Below are 14,505 nucleotides of genomic sequence, written 5' to 3' on the forward strand. Positions count from 1 at the left end.
GCTCATCAGTCAAAACCAATCCCAATTTCTTACCAGCTCCCTGACTTTATATCTGTTTCATTAAAGAAAGCAACAAATCCCAATTTCAGCTTGTTTTTGATAACATGTATTTAAACAAACAGACAGGGCCAAGTTCAGTGATGGTATAAGCATGTATTACACCACTGAAGTCAATGGAATTCCATCTGATTACTTCACTCACCCCTCAGATTTCTGCATGAATTTTACTCTTTTCTCCAATTTTTATTCTTTAGTGCCTCAAAGTAGCACTGGGTATTTTAGTGAGGACAAGTTTAAGTGATTCTCCCACAATGTGTAGACCAAGAGTGAAGCTGATCTTCAGAGTTTACTCTTAACTAACGGTTGACTTAGTCCACAGCCATAGCCTTTCTCACCATTGCTGCCAGTGGAATTCAACTGTAGCACACATAAGCTAATAGCATTTTAACCACCATGCTATCGACACACTGCACTGTAGGATTCCATTATCACCAGATTTTGTCCTTAATTTGCTCAGTGGAACCACACTGGTTTTGTTGCCAGAGGGCCTTCTGCACCTATGGTACTCGGTGTGGGGGGCAGGATTTGCCTTCTAATAAGAGTCAAAGTTAAATCAAAGTCTCCACTCCCCAGTGGGGACACTACAAAATATTTTAGGTTTTATTTAGAGATAGTATATATAAATTATATAAATATATCATAATATTGTATTAATATGTTCAAAGGTTGACTAGTATGTTCTGACTCTACAGTTACTCTCTGAATATGGAAATATTATAGGTTATATTCAAAGGGTAATTGTAGAATCAGAACATATTAGTCAACCTTGAAGCTGTCAGAGTTCTAAGCACTGAACAGCTGCAGGATCAGTCACTAATCTTACTAAATGAAGAGGCTACTGACTGCACAGAATGGTGAGTTGATGTGTACAGTCTTCTATAATGTGAAGTATGGAGAAAGTGCAAATCTCACTTTGATTTTGAGCATGTAACAAACAGTGCTTTTTTGGTCTTTTTTTAAAATAGAGTCGATGGATGGCAGCAGTAATAATATCTATTTCTTTAGGTCAAAATTGCCAGAACTTTATTTCTCAAGAGAAAATTGTTTCATTTCCTCTTTCCTGGGACACTTGCACTAGAAGTGTCACTATAGCAACTTGATAGAGGGCAGTATGAACGTTGCTAGGTAGCATGATAGCATAGATTAGAGCTGAACGTTGGTTATATTGTGTTCAGTGGTTAGCAGAAATGCATTTGATTTAAAAGACACTTGTTTAAAAAAACTGGTGAATTAAGATGCAATTGCAGATAGGGTATCTGTGAGATGTGAAGTGAAAATAGAAGAGACACCAAGTAATGCATTTCTAGGTAATTATTGCATGCTTCCAGTGGTGTTAAATGTAAAGAGACTAAAGGCAATGACATTAGCCACTCCAAAAGTGCACTAATATTCTAGAAATGCACTGCCTGGTATGCCCCGTTACCATTATAAAATAAAATTATCCATTTATATTTACAAAGCACTATTAATTTGGGCATGATGGAGGCAGGATATATTAATTCCTTCAGAAAGTAGTTGCAAATAGAGTGGGAATTGAATGAGTATTTACAAGTAGTGACAAAAATCTAAAATGTGAGACAAGAAGCTATTATCAATTACTTGGAAAAATTTAAAATAAAATAGTCCCAATTAGTTTTAAATAGAAAATTTCTCTAGTATGAAATTACATCTGTAAACCAATGGGTGGTGTCTTAAAACAGATAATTTAGAGTCTTCACAAGGATTTTTGAAACAATAATACACTATTTGAAACATAAAGAAAAAATGTAGTATAAATAACTTGTACCAGGGATCTTACAAATCCCATTGGGACCTAAAATAGGAACTAGTACATTGTAGCATTAAATGATTTTATAGTTTGTTAATCTGATTAATCATAAGTTGTCAAAACTGCACTGAAATAAAGAATATCAAATAGCTGATGATGAATATATGGATTGTAATATACGGACTTTAAAAATTCACAAATAATTTGTTGAATAATATTGAAGAACAAGAACATCAAGGAAAGCTCATAGATATTCCATATGCAGCAAAAAGATATTAAATATGTTTTATAAATAGTTCATTGTTAATTATTTGTTGTGTTGTAAGCATGAAGTTATTGGGCATATGTTTAAACAGAGGACTTGAAAAGATGAGACAATATCAATCCAGTAGTTTGTGAATAGAGAGAAGGAGGGATGTTGAGAAGGACGAATGTGGATGGAAGAGAGAGAAGTGGGGGAATATCTGATGGAAAAGAGAGACCAGGGGAATCTTGGGCAAAGAGCAATAGAGAGATGGATATGAAGTTTGGAAGATAATGACTGGGGCATTTGCTAGAAGACAGAAGGAAAGACTTGAGGAGTTTTAGAGAGTGAGTACAGAGTAGAGTTGAGTTCCTGGTGACAAGCTCCGCATCTTATAAAGAGAAAAATGCTGAAGCTGAGGTCAGATTGCTAAAAGAAAGAAAATTAAATCTTTACATATTGAACATGATAATCATATAGGACACCGGCTGTGGTTAAAGTGTTGAAAATCTCATAGATCCCTGTGGAGGGGGAAGGCACTAAATAAGGGAGAATCCCCTAGCAACATCATAACCCCTTCATCTGGATCTTGTGGAATCTCCTCCAAAAAGCTGGGGATCCGCACACGGATAGGGGGCAGACCAAAAATAGGAGGGGCTGGGGCATCAGAAGAATGCACACTTGCATTAAATCTCCAATCCCCACTCAACGCCACAGACATTCCACTTAAAAGTAAATATGGACTATGTCAACTCAGATTTTTGATTACCCCCCACGCACATGTCATGCTGTGGATCCTCACTTTGGGGGGTGTTCCAGAACCCTTGGCAGTGTGCTCGGCTGGTAGGGAGCCCAGGAGGTGGGAGGGCAGCTACATGTTGGCACTGGCATAAAGGCACATGACTCCCAGTGAAATCCCCAAGCCAAACCGATCACCCTCACATAAAATAATGTTGCAAAAAGCTGACTAAGAAGGCATCACAGAGCTTGCAGTAACCTAGGCAGCTTTTCCCAATTTATAGGAGGCAATCTAGGTTATAAATGTTATTTTGTAATACCTTTTTTTTCTAAAATATCTACAGAATACAAATCTTTTCCAGTCATTTTCTTTTCAGAAAGCAGTTCTCTTCTCTCTCAATCCCAAATATGCTTAACAATTTAACAAAGCTGGGCAATTACTAACTAACTACAGAATTTTCAGGCCAGAGGACAAAGAACAATTCAGTCCTTAATATCTCTCTCATTAAAAAAAAATAGAGTGTGATAGTCTTTATGCAATACTAAAAAAAAATTATCAGACTTAATTTGCTAAGGACATTAATGAAAGCTCAACATTATTATTTGCTGATCTTCCAGGGAAAGACTTGGTGGTTTCACTAGATTCTCCTGTTTAAGAGATGAAATATTATTGGTAATTAGAAGTCAAAAGAGACAAGAGTGTTTCAACTAAACCTTTCAAAAATATAAAGGTCTTCAATCTACTAAATCAACACTGTAATTTAAAGACCTTGGGCCAGATTCAGCCTTAATTATACCCTTCAGCCCTTCTGTAGTCAACACTTGGGCTGGATATTCTTTAACATCTGAAATAACAATCTGCATTATGTATTTAACTTTAAAGTTCAAGCGCAGGAGAAAAGTTAAACCTGGCCAAACCAGTAGGCAGGGGAAAAGAAGGGAGTTCCTCCCAGATCATTCCATTGGGAGTGGAGGGAGATATAGTACTTGCCCCCTGCAGAGCCAGACTCCAAACTGGAAGGATCCCCATAGATCCATGCAGATCCCAGGGGACCTGTGGAAGGCTAGGACCATCTGTGCAGAAGCGCTATCCTTCCACTCTGGATCTCTGTTCCCAGTGGCCCACCCTGCTCTCTGGAAATAAGACTTCAATGGAACTGAGCTACCAGGGACTCATGCTAATGCTACTATGAAAGCTCAGGTAGCGGATGCCCAAGCGATCACCCTTAAATGGTAGTTCCACACCATGAAAAAAGCTTTGCAAAACCAAGGCTGTATACCTGTTCCAGGTATGCTCCATTGGCCTGGCATTGGCTGGTCTGCATCTATCCCACCCAGACCACTTGCTCTCTGCCCCTAGACCCACTGTTTTTCACCCTTTCCCCTGCATGGATCCTAAACGTATGGAGAGCCCTCTGTGGGGTCCTAAGAAGAAGGTTTTTGCTGCAGAAGTGGCTAGCCCCTTCTCCCTTTTTGTGTGGAAGGAATGAAATCTGTGCATGGATCCTTGTGGCTCAATCTGAACCTAGATATTTAATGCCTTAAAAATTCAACTGAAAAAGGAAACTAATGCAAGGGCAGTAGGACAATATGAATATCTCAACATCTGGACCTTCAGTTGTTTTCCCAGTTAACTTACTAACCAGAAATTAGGGGAAACACTTTGATGTCAAAATATTTGGTGGATTCGAGTATCAGTGGTAAAGGGATTTTCTTATAACGCTACTTTGAAGAAAAGTTATTTAAAAGCCCAGCTCAACACCCATTGATGGCAATGGAAATACTCTCACTGCCTTCACGAGGAGATGGATCAAGCCTTAAATAGGAAGTCTTTAATGATAGGAATTGTCACAGGGTGGCTGGTCCTTTAAAGGAGATGGGTCTTAGCTCCACCTGTGACATGGCCAACTCTATTCCCCAGATATGTGACTCACATGATCAGGCCTCACCAGCAAAATAGGCAGGAGAGCCCCTGTTTCTCATTGCTTAGGTGGGAGGTATGTATCCAGATGCCTAACCAGGGGCAGCAGTGCACACGCCCAGAGGAATAAATTTAGGTGTTTAGGAAACTTTTACCCTGAAACTTAGGTGCTGAGTGAGTTTAGTCACTTACAGGATTAGGCGCAGCCAAGCGGGGGTTTTGTGGATTGCAGTGGGGCCTAAAATTAGGATATAGGCACTTACATTTGGGATTAGGTGCCGTAGTACCTTTGTGGACCTGGGCAGTGGACAGGCAGTGTGTTGCATACCTTTCAAAATGGATGCCAGTTACGATTATATATTTAAGTCTAAACTATGCTTTGTAGGTGCAGCCCTATGTTGCGAGCAGAGCGGAGGTGCACCATCCCCTGGGGAGCACTCCAATTACTACTAGGTTAAGTGAAAGTGCTTTAAAAAAGATTCAACAGGTCCAATGTTCCAAGAAAGCTAATGTCACTCTGAATCACTCTCTTGTGTAAATATATATCCTCAATATTGCACTGATTTATTATATATTTGTATTGTGGTAGCACCTAGAGATTCCAACTGAGATGGGGCCTCATTGTGCTAAGTGCTGTACAAACACATAGCGAGAGACCATCCCTGCCACAGAGAGTATAGATAAGACAGCAAAAAGATGAGAGAAAGGTCATATTGTAATTGTATTTTATACAAGCTGAGGCCCAGAAAGATGTAAGTGACTTGCCCTAGGTTACAAGAAAGTATTTGGTCAGTTCCAGGCCTCTCTGTCAATATACAGTAGTTTGCAATTAATATTGCACAAAGTTACCATGCAGTAAGTGTGCACACATTTTTAAGGCACTTCAATTTGTTCTAAACACAACTTCTGGAGCTCAGACAATGTGTTTCTTTAAAGTGTACATCCTAGTAAAGTTTGAAAGCAAGATCAGTAGACACTCATGTTTTCCTGATCTTCAATGATTATTTTAGGGAAAAGATGTGAAATATTTTTTTTGCCCAAAAGAGTTTTTGTCTACTGCAACTTTTACTATGTATGCCTGTGTGTTTGTGTGAACTCTATGATTTAATACAGTTTAATGTCTTCCTGATTACACAGCTGCTACTCTTTTTGGCAAAATGTTTTCTTTGCCATCACTATGGCAGGAAACTGAAACTAACAGAACACAATTTAATTCCAATGACATTTTATTTTTAGAAAATACATGTTGAAAAAGTATGCCAGAAACTGAAGGCCAACAGATGGAAGGAAGCTGAAATTAGATAGTATCATATTTTTTACTCTTAAGACCATATATCTGATCTACTTGTCATGCTCATCACCTTAGCATCTGAATGCCTAAAAAAGAATTTGGCAGATTTTCTCCTACATTGGGTCCACCTTGTGCCACACCACTGGTGCAAAGTTAACATGAAGCTGACATAACTGAACATGGGAGGAATCCATATTCTCCAATGCTGAAGAGCCAATATAACAGCACCTACACCACCATCCTCTCCCTGCTGCTATATAGGATATGGCTTAGAGAAAAAGAGCATGATTTGGAACAACCCATTCCCTCACAGTTAGAATATTCCCAGCAGGGCCTGAGGCTGCTCTCATTTATGCCAAAGAAAATCATTTGGTACAATGGTAGCCCACAGTCAGAGGAGCAAAAAGGTGGCTTAAAGCCAACCTGGGAAAAACTTCTCTTGAACTGTGCTGTGCACCCTTCGCTGCAGCTGACAATCTAGGTCTTTGTCGTAAAGTACTGAGTACAGTTTCTGATGCAATCCAATACTGAGAACAAAGGGCCAGAATCATAAAGGTACTTTGGCCCCTATGTCCTACATTTAGTCACCACTGACATTCTGAAAACCACCACTTATCTGCTGCCTCGCCCCGAAGGCACCTTAGTTTCTGTGGCAGGCTTGTGCAAAGCCACATAAATCTTGGTGCTGCCCCATAGCTAAGGAGCTGCTCGGCGCTCACGCCTTGTTTACCCACCAATCTTCCCTGTGAGGCCTCATCTACATGAAAGGCAGCTGGGTGTGTGCTGGGATGCTCAATAGCACAGTGGGTAAGACACTCATATCAGTCAAATGAGACCCACGTGTGGCTTCTTGTGCCACCTCATTTGGAGCGGGGACTTGAACCCCCGCTGAGTGCCCTGGCCTCCAGGCTATTGAGTCAACTGTTTCTTTCTTTTCATTTTTGGCCAATGACTACTTAATTATTTATACAAAGTGGAACCGCTTTAACATGATAGACTGAGATAGATGCACCCCAGAATACTGCATGTTCCTTCCCACTTCTGGCTAGCTTAGACAGTGCCCCACTCACTTGCTGGCTTCTGAGAATCCCTTTCTTAGGTGTTGAACTCTCCCCAGGCATTGCCTGCACCCCAAACTCAGAGCTGTGAATTCCACTGTGTGACAGGATGCTTGGAAGTTAGGCATTACAATGTCTAACATCCCTCTGTGAATTTAGCCCAGAGTTCCTTATGCATTCACAATGTACCTGTTGGCACAGAGAGCAAAATTAATCAGGTAGGAACAAGCTGTTTATAGATGCTCTAACATTGTGCTAGAAGCAATTGCATTTTATATCCTGTTTTGCCATAGCAGCTGGCAGGGAAAAAATCCCTCAGAAGAGCAAAGGAAAGAAGACTGGCTGAACAAAGGGTTTCACCTCTTTTCCTAAAATATCCCTGCATCACAACAGCCCAGTGTGAACCTGCTTGGAGGAGGGAAGTTCTGGTGGGCGGGGGGACTACCACCTTCTCCATTACCCCTAGTGTACGGCATAGTTTCTTATAAAAGGAGAAGAAAGATGGATTTCTGTTTTTTTTTCCTCATCTCAGGTCACTGTCACCTATCTAAAATTAACAATGCCATGAACATTAAAGAGCTGAATATAGTTCTGAGTGTACCAAGTCATAATTTCACTGCATTTATCCTCTTGTGAATAACTTCTTGATCTGGGGCCATGCAGTGCCATACTAGCTATTTTAGCAAGCAAATTTTCTTTCTTTCTTTTTTTTTTAAATTATAAATTAGAAGTTGAAGTCTTCTGTAAAATTGTGCAATATATTTCCTTTGAATTGTAAAATTACCCTTGGCTGAAGTGCACGCTGTGCCTAGGAACCAGCACTGGTTTACTTGAATGTTGTTCCTAGCCATAACCTGTCTGCAGGAGGGTTTTGCCTGCGTGGCTCCCATGTCTGGCTGGCTGGTAGGCAGATGCCTAGATATGACAGGGGTTTTGAGTCAGGAGGTCAATTCCCCTCCAATGTAGGTTAATTGATATCTAAATGGAGGAGCAATTAAAAAGGGGAGTTGCAGCTGAAGAGAAAGCAACCCCAGCAGCTAGGAGCTGATAAATGGAGAGAAAGAAGCCCTGAAAAGGGGATGAGGGAGAGTCTGAAGGAAGGTAGAGCTGGAGGTCACTAGTACTGCTTCCTTTCCCTCAGCAGTAAGCGGGGTAACTGACTGGGACTGTAATTATGTAAGTGGTACTACAGACAACAGCCCACAAGACAGTATAATAAAGCATAGTAGTAGTGAAGGTTACATAAAGTCAGGGAGAGTCACAGAGGACACCCTGTGATACTAGAACATTGCAACTTCCTCAGTTATTGGGAAATATCTCATTTTTTATTTTTTGCTCCAACAATAATTATAGCCCAGTTTTAGGAGGGAAAACTATTTTCTTGAGTTCTGTGGTCTGGCAGTCCTGAGGCATAGGCCCTATTGCTGCTTACTCTGAGCAAGTACCAACATCCACAAATGAGCATGAAGACCTCCAGACAACCCTGGCCAGGGGTTTGCAGTGAATTTTGACTATTTGAATATTAAAACTGAGTTAAGTTCAACATGAACCTTTTTTAGTTTCAGAGCCACAGAACCATTATGAACTGGGTCTGTCCCAGACAACTGCAAATCCATTTATCAGTATTGCCAACTCCAAAAGTTCAAAAATCATGGATCAGACCCCAAAACTCATGAGAGTATTTCTGTAATTACACTGTCTTTTTGGGTCTATTTTTTACTTTTAAACTCTCCTTGCCCACTTCCAAAATGTATCTGTGTGTGACCGTTAGTGTTGCCACCTTTCCCAAATTTGAGTCGGGTGATTTTGGCTCTGCCTCCAGCTTCTCCCTATTTCATAGGTCAGCGGGGCAACTCCAGAGGCTCTTCAGACCCTCCCTCTTCCCAGGCCTGGTTTTGCGGGGATGGGGGAGTGGAAGGAACACAGCCACCCTGAGCTACTGGGTTCTTTTTATTGCTGCTTCCTCCCCTTTATCTGCCTATAGGAATGGTGTGGCTGTGCCCTCTCACCTATCCAATAAGTCCTCTTGGCTTGTGGGACGGGGAGAGCTGTGTTTGTCTTCTACAGCAGCCCTTATTGGCTGATCTTCCAAAGAAGGCAGGCAAGTGCGGCTAATCACCACCACCAGCTCCCCAATGTGTTTTGACCTGTCCTGTAGGGACAAAATCTAATTAGGCTCCATATATCTGCTATAAAAATATTTTTACAAGAATCTTCAACTACTGCATAATCCCCAAAACTGTTTTTTCCAGTGGACAAAACAGATTTTAAAGCTTCTAAAGCACATGGTAAAATAGCCACTTCATTTCTGGTCTTAAAGAAAATCCAAGATGTTCAAGACCGTATGGAATGAATGCAGAACTTAGTAAGAACACAGTATTCTTGCCAGCAAGTTAAAGATGTATGGATTGGATTAATGGACTCTAAGGTGACAGAAAGCTAGCTAGATTGTAGAGCTCAACAGGTAGTGATCAATGGCTCGATGTCTAGTTGGCAGTTGGTATCAAGCGGAGTGCTCCACGGGTCAGTACTAGGGCCAGTTTTGTTCAACATCTTCATTAATGATCTGGATCAGTGGTTCTCAACCAGGGTCTGGGCCCACCTAAGGGGCCGTGAGCAGGTTTCAGGGGGTCTGCAAAGCATGGCCAGCATTAGACCCACCTGGACCCAAGGCAGAAAGCTGAAGCTCCATCGCATAGGGCTGAAGCCTGGGGCTCTGAGCCCCACCATCCGGGGCTGAAGGCAAAGCCTGAGCAATGTAGCTTTGCAGGGCCCCCTGTGGCACTGGGCCCCAGGCAATTGCCCTGCTTACTATCCCCCACTGACAGCCCTGGCTTTTATATGCAGAAAACCAGTTATTGTGGCACAGGTGGGCCATTGAGATTTTATAGTATGTTGGGTGGACCTCAGAAAGAAAAAGGTTGAGAACCCCTGATCCGGATGGATTGCACCCTCAGCAAGTTTGCGGTTGACACTAAGCTGCGGGGAGAGGTAGGTACGATGGAGGGTAGGGATAGGATCCAGAGTGACCTAGACAAATTAGAGGATTGGGCCAAAAGAAATCTCATGAGGTTCAACAAGGACAAGTGCAGAGTTCTGCACGTATGACAGAAGAATCCCATGCACTGCTGGGGACCGACTGGCTAAGCGGCAGTTCTGCAGAAAAGGACCTGGGGATTACAGTGGCTGAGAAGCTGGAGATGAGTCAACAATGTGCCCTTGTTGCCAAGAAGGCTAACAGCATATTGGGCTGTATTAGTAGGAGCATTGCCAGCAGATTGAGGGAAGTGATTATTCTCCTCTATTCAGCACTGGTGAGGCCTCATCTGGAGTACTGCGTCCAGTTCCCACCACCACCACCACTACAGAAAGGATGTGGACAAATTGGAAAGAGCCCAGCGAAGAGCAACAAAAATGATTAGGGGGCTGGGGCACATGACTTATGAGGAGAGGCTGAGGGAACTGGGTTTATTTAGTTTGCAGAAGAGAAGAGTGAGCAGGGGATTTGATAGCAGCCTTCAACTACCTGAAGGGGGCTTCCAAAGAGAATGGAGCTCAGCTGTTCTCAATGATGGCAGATGACAGAACAAGGAACATTGGTCTCAAGTTGCCCTGGGGGAGGTTTAGGTTGAATATTAGGAAAAACTATTTCACTAGGAGGGTGGTGAAGCACTGGAATGAGTTACCTAGGGAGGAAATGGAATCTCCATCCTTAGAGGTTTTTAAGGCCCTGCTTGACAAAGACCTGGGATGATTCAGTTGGGGTTGGTCCTGTTTTGAGCAGGGGGTTGGACTAGATGACCTCCTGAGGTCTCTTCCACCCCTAATCTTCTATGATTCTATGAAGTGCCACCAGGTAAGAAATTGCAGAACCTATGAATATGTCTAGATAGTTCCTGTCTAAAAGAAACTTTGTCTTCTAACTTGGTATGCCTGGCTAGTGCAGACAGGACCCAGTCATGTTATAAATGAGTTTACAGGGATAGAACAGTTGGGGCCTTTCTACAGTGACCAAGGAAACTGTGTTAGCGCCTTTCTCGCAATTACTATGTTTAAGAAAAGATGGAATCATGCTGGAATCATGTTAAATGGTTTCCCTGGACATAGCAGAGAGGATCTTATTGCAACTGCACTGGATACAAAAAGATGTTAAACAAAAAAAAAAGTTCAGTAAACTGTTTATTACAGTTAAATCTTTAATGTCTATCTATCTACAAGTCATTGCTAACCATGAGAATTTACAAACTCCTGTCTCTTCAGAAAATAGATTTCACAAAGGATTCAGTTCAGTGATAATATCCATCAGCTACAAAACAGTAGTTCCAATAATATCATAGGCTACTTTGATGTGGGGTTAATTAAACTTATCTGAATTAAAATACCATATAGATTTGGCTAAGGAGAATCCTTGAGGTGGTGAACATAAATGTTGTATAAGTCACCATGCCTCTTTGTGTCTGAAAGATTGTGGGTGACATTTTTTTTGGTGAATGAAACTTGAATGAGCTCCCCCTTTTCTTCCTTTTCATTTGCTTTTTCTATAGAGCTTTTAGCTATTCATTTGTGTAACCTAGAATCTTTTCAAGATGTTCAGACTTGAACCTATTCTGAGTCTGTGTTCATTATTGTTGATAAAGCACTCTGAAAAAAGAAGAGTGCTGCATAAGCACTAAGGACATTATTTGGCCCAACTTACATCTAGTACAGCTGGAAGGCAAAATGCTTGTGTAATTATTATTATTATTTTATTATTATTATTATTATTAATAATAATAATAATAATAATCACATGGGCCAAATTGGTGAAACTCTCAATGGCTACACTAGAAATTGTGCCTGTGTGCTGTCTCTTTAAATTTGTCAGAGGAAGCCAGGCAGGATGGGGCTGGGGAAGGTGATAGGCAGAAGCTGTGCAGTGAAGCAGCTGTTTTCCTTATTCTAATACACTTCCTTGCCCATTGAAAGAGGAAAGCAACTTTTTCGGTGGTTCTTTCCTGTTGCCGCTTGACTGGGCCTGCTTTGGCCTTCTGATTTAAGGGAGTTCACTAATATTCTACCTCTTAGCTATCCTACTGAATTCTGCTTTTAAGAGGAGCAGGGGAGAGAGGGAAGCCCTGTCTGTACTGGTTAAATAACTAAAAATGTACTTAAGCATGGTTAACATCTAGTTATGGCCTAGCAGGGTTTTAGGACATTTCAGCCAAATAGTTTTTAGAACAGCGAAGTTCTAGCTTAAGCATGGTCTCCAAAGTAAGGCCCCAGGACGTGGTTAATAGAATACAGGTTTTCCTCATTATCAGATCAGTGAACTTTTATAAAAATTTGTTTGACTAGAATCCATTTTGAATCATATGATGTTTTTAACTCCATTTTCTAGCTTGTCCATACTGAACTAGAGCTCAAATAAAGAGGAGGTTCCACATCCAGCTAAGGACTAAAATCGTATCACAGAAGTATAGGGCTGGAAAGGACCCCTAAGAGGTGTGGGGGGGATAGCTCAGTGGTTTGAGCATTGGCCTGCTAAACCCAGGGTTGTGAGTTCAATCATTAAGGGGGTCATTTGGGGAACTGGGGTAAAAATCTGAGGATTGGTCCTGCTTTGAGCAGGGGGTTGGAGTAGATGACCTTCTGAGGTCCCTTCCAACCCTTTGATTCTATCTAATCTATGCCCCCACTCTGAGGCAGGACTAAGTAAGCCTAGACCATTTCTGATAGGTGTTTGTCTAACTTGTTCTTAAAAACCTCTAAGGATGGGGATTCCACAACCTCCCTTGCTACCCTATTCCAGTTCTGAACTATCCTTATAGTTAGAAAGTTTTCCCAATATCCAATCTAAATCTCCCTTGCTGCAAACTAAGCTGATTATTTCTTGCCCTGCCCTCAGTGGACATGTACAACAATTGATCACAGTCCTCTTTGTAACAATATTTTACGTTTGAAATCTATCAGGTTCCCTCTCAGCCTTCTCTTCTCTAGATTAACCTCCTCATAGGTCATGTTTTGTAAACCTTTATCATTTTTGTTGCTTACCTATGGACTTTCTCCAGCTCTTGTCCAGATCTTTCTTAAATGTGGCACCCAAAACAGGACACAATACTCCAGCAGAGGCCTCACCACTGCTGAGCAGAGCAGAACAATTACCTTACATGTCTTACACACTACAGTACTATTAATACACCCCAGAATGATATTAGTTTTTGAAACTGCAAAATATTTTGGCTCATATTCTATTTGTGACTATAACTCCCAGGTCCTTTTCTGCAGTACTACTTCCTAGCCATTTTGTGTTTGTGCATTTTGATTTTTAACTTCCTACGTGTAATATTTTTGCACTTGTCTTTCCTGAATTTCATTGTGTTGATTTCAGAACAGTTCTCCAATTTATCAAGGTCCTTATGGATTTTAATCCTAACCTTAAAAGTGCTTGCAACTCCTCCAAGTTTGGTATCATGTGCAAATTTGATAAGCATATTCTCCCCCAAATCATTAATGAAAATATTTAATATTTCCAGACCTATATAGACCATGTTTTCACCTTCATTTACAGGAAATGGGCCCCAGAACCTGTGACTCCTAACTGAACTCCCACCCAATCATATGAGACCACAACCTGTGGCAACAAAAGATTCCACCCGCTGAATAAAATTCCAACCTCTAATTGTCAAGGATTAGAGAGAGTGATTTTATTTTTATTCTTTGGGAGAACTGGGAGCCACTTTTGAATTAACCTGAGGCCAACTAAAAGCACAAACCACCCTAGGAATCAGTTATTTAACATTAAGAATTGTTTTTAGAGAACAGACCAAATTCCGCTGTCATTTACTCTTGAATTTACAGAAGGGTAACTCCATTCACTGCTATGGAAATTGCTCCAGATTTTTACCTGTATAACTAAGAACAGAATTTGGCTCTAGCAATAGAGAGGAGTCGGGGAGAGGAAAGGGAAGAGAGAGAATTGAGATTTTGGAGCCTTTACTGAAGAATTTCTGTTGTGTTTTGTTTCTGGTTAGAAAACAAACAGATTTAGACACTAAAATGCAGTAGAATTTAAAATAATACTTAAAGCAAATATAATCCCATGTTTATGGGAGTCCAACAGAAAAGGCCAAATCTCAGTTTCCCAGACCTGAGATGCACTATGATACATGGTATTTGCAAAACTTATGCTTTCCTGGAGGGTCTGTTGGTGGAGATGCACTGAATCAGATCATCTCTTAGGAGCTGTGGCCTCATTATTTCTCCTGCCAATGCTGTCCACTTTTTGGGGTATGTATAGGTCAACTGCAGGCCCCCTAGAAAATCAGAAGTTGCAGGTAACTTCTGCAACCCTCCTCTAGGTGAAATTTCCATCTCTGGTGGGAGCCTGTGCCCTGAGCTATACTAATGAAAGCCAGGATAAACCAGAGCTGAATCAATCCCTACAGC

This window comes from Mauremys mutica, chromosome 1 (genome assembly GCF_020497125.1).
Source record: "Mauremys mutica isolate MM-2020 ecotype Southern chromosome 1, ASM2049712v1, whole genome shotgun sequence".
Lineage (NCBI taxonomy): Eukaryota > Metazoa > Chordata > Testudines > Geoemydidae > Mauremys > Mauremys mutica.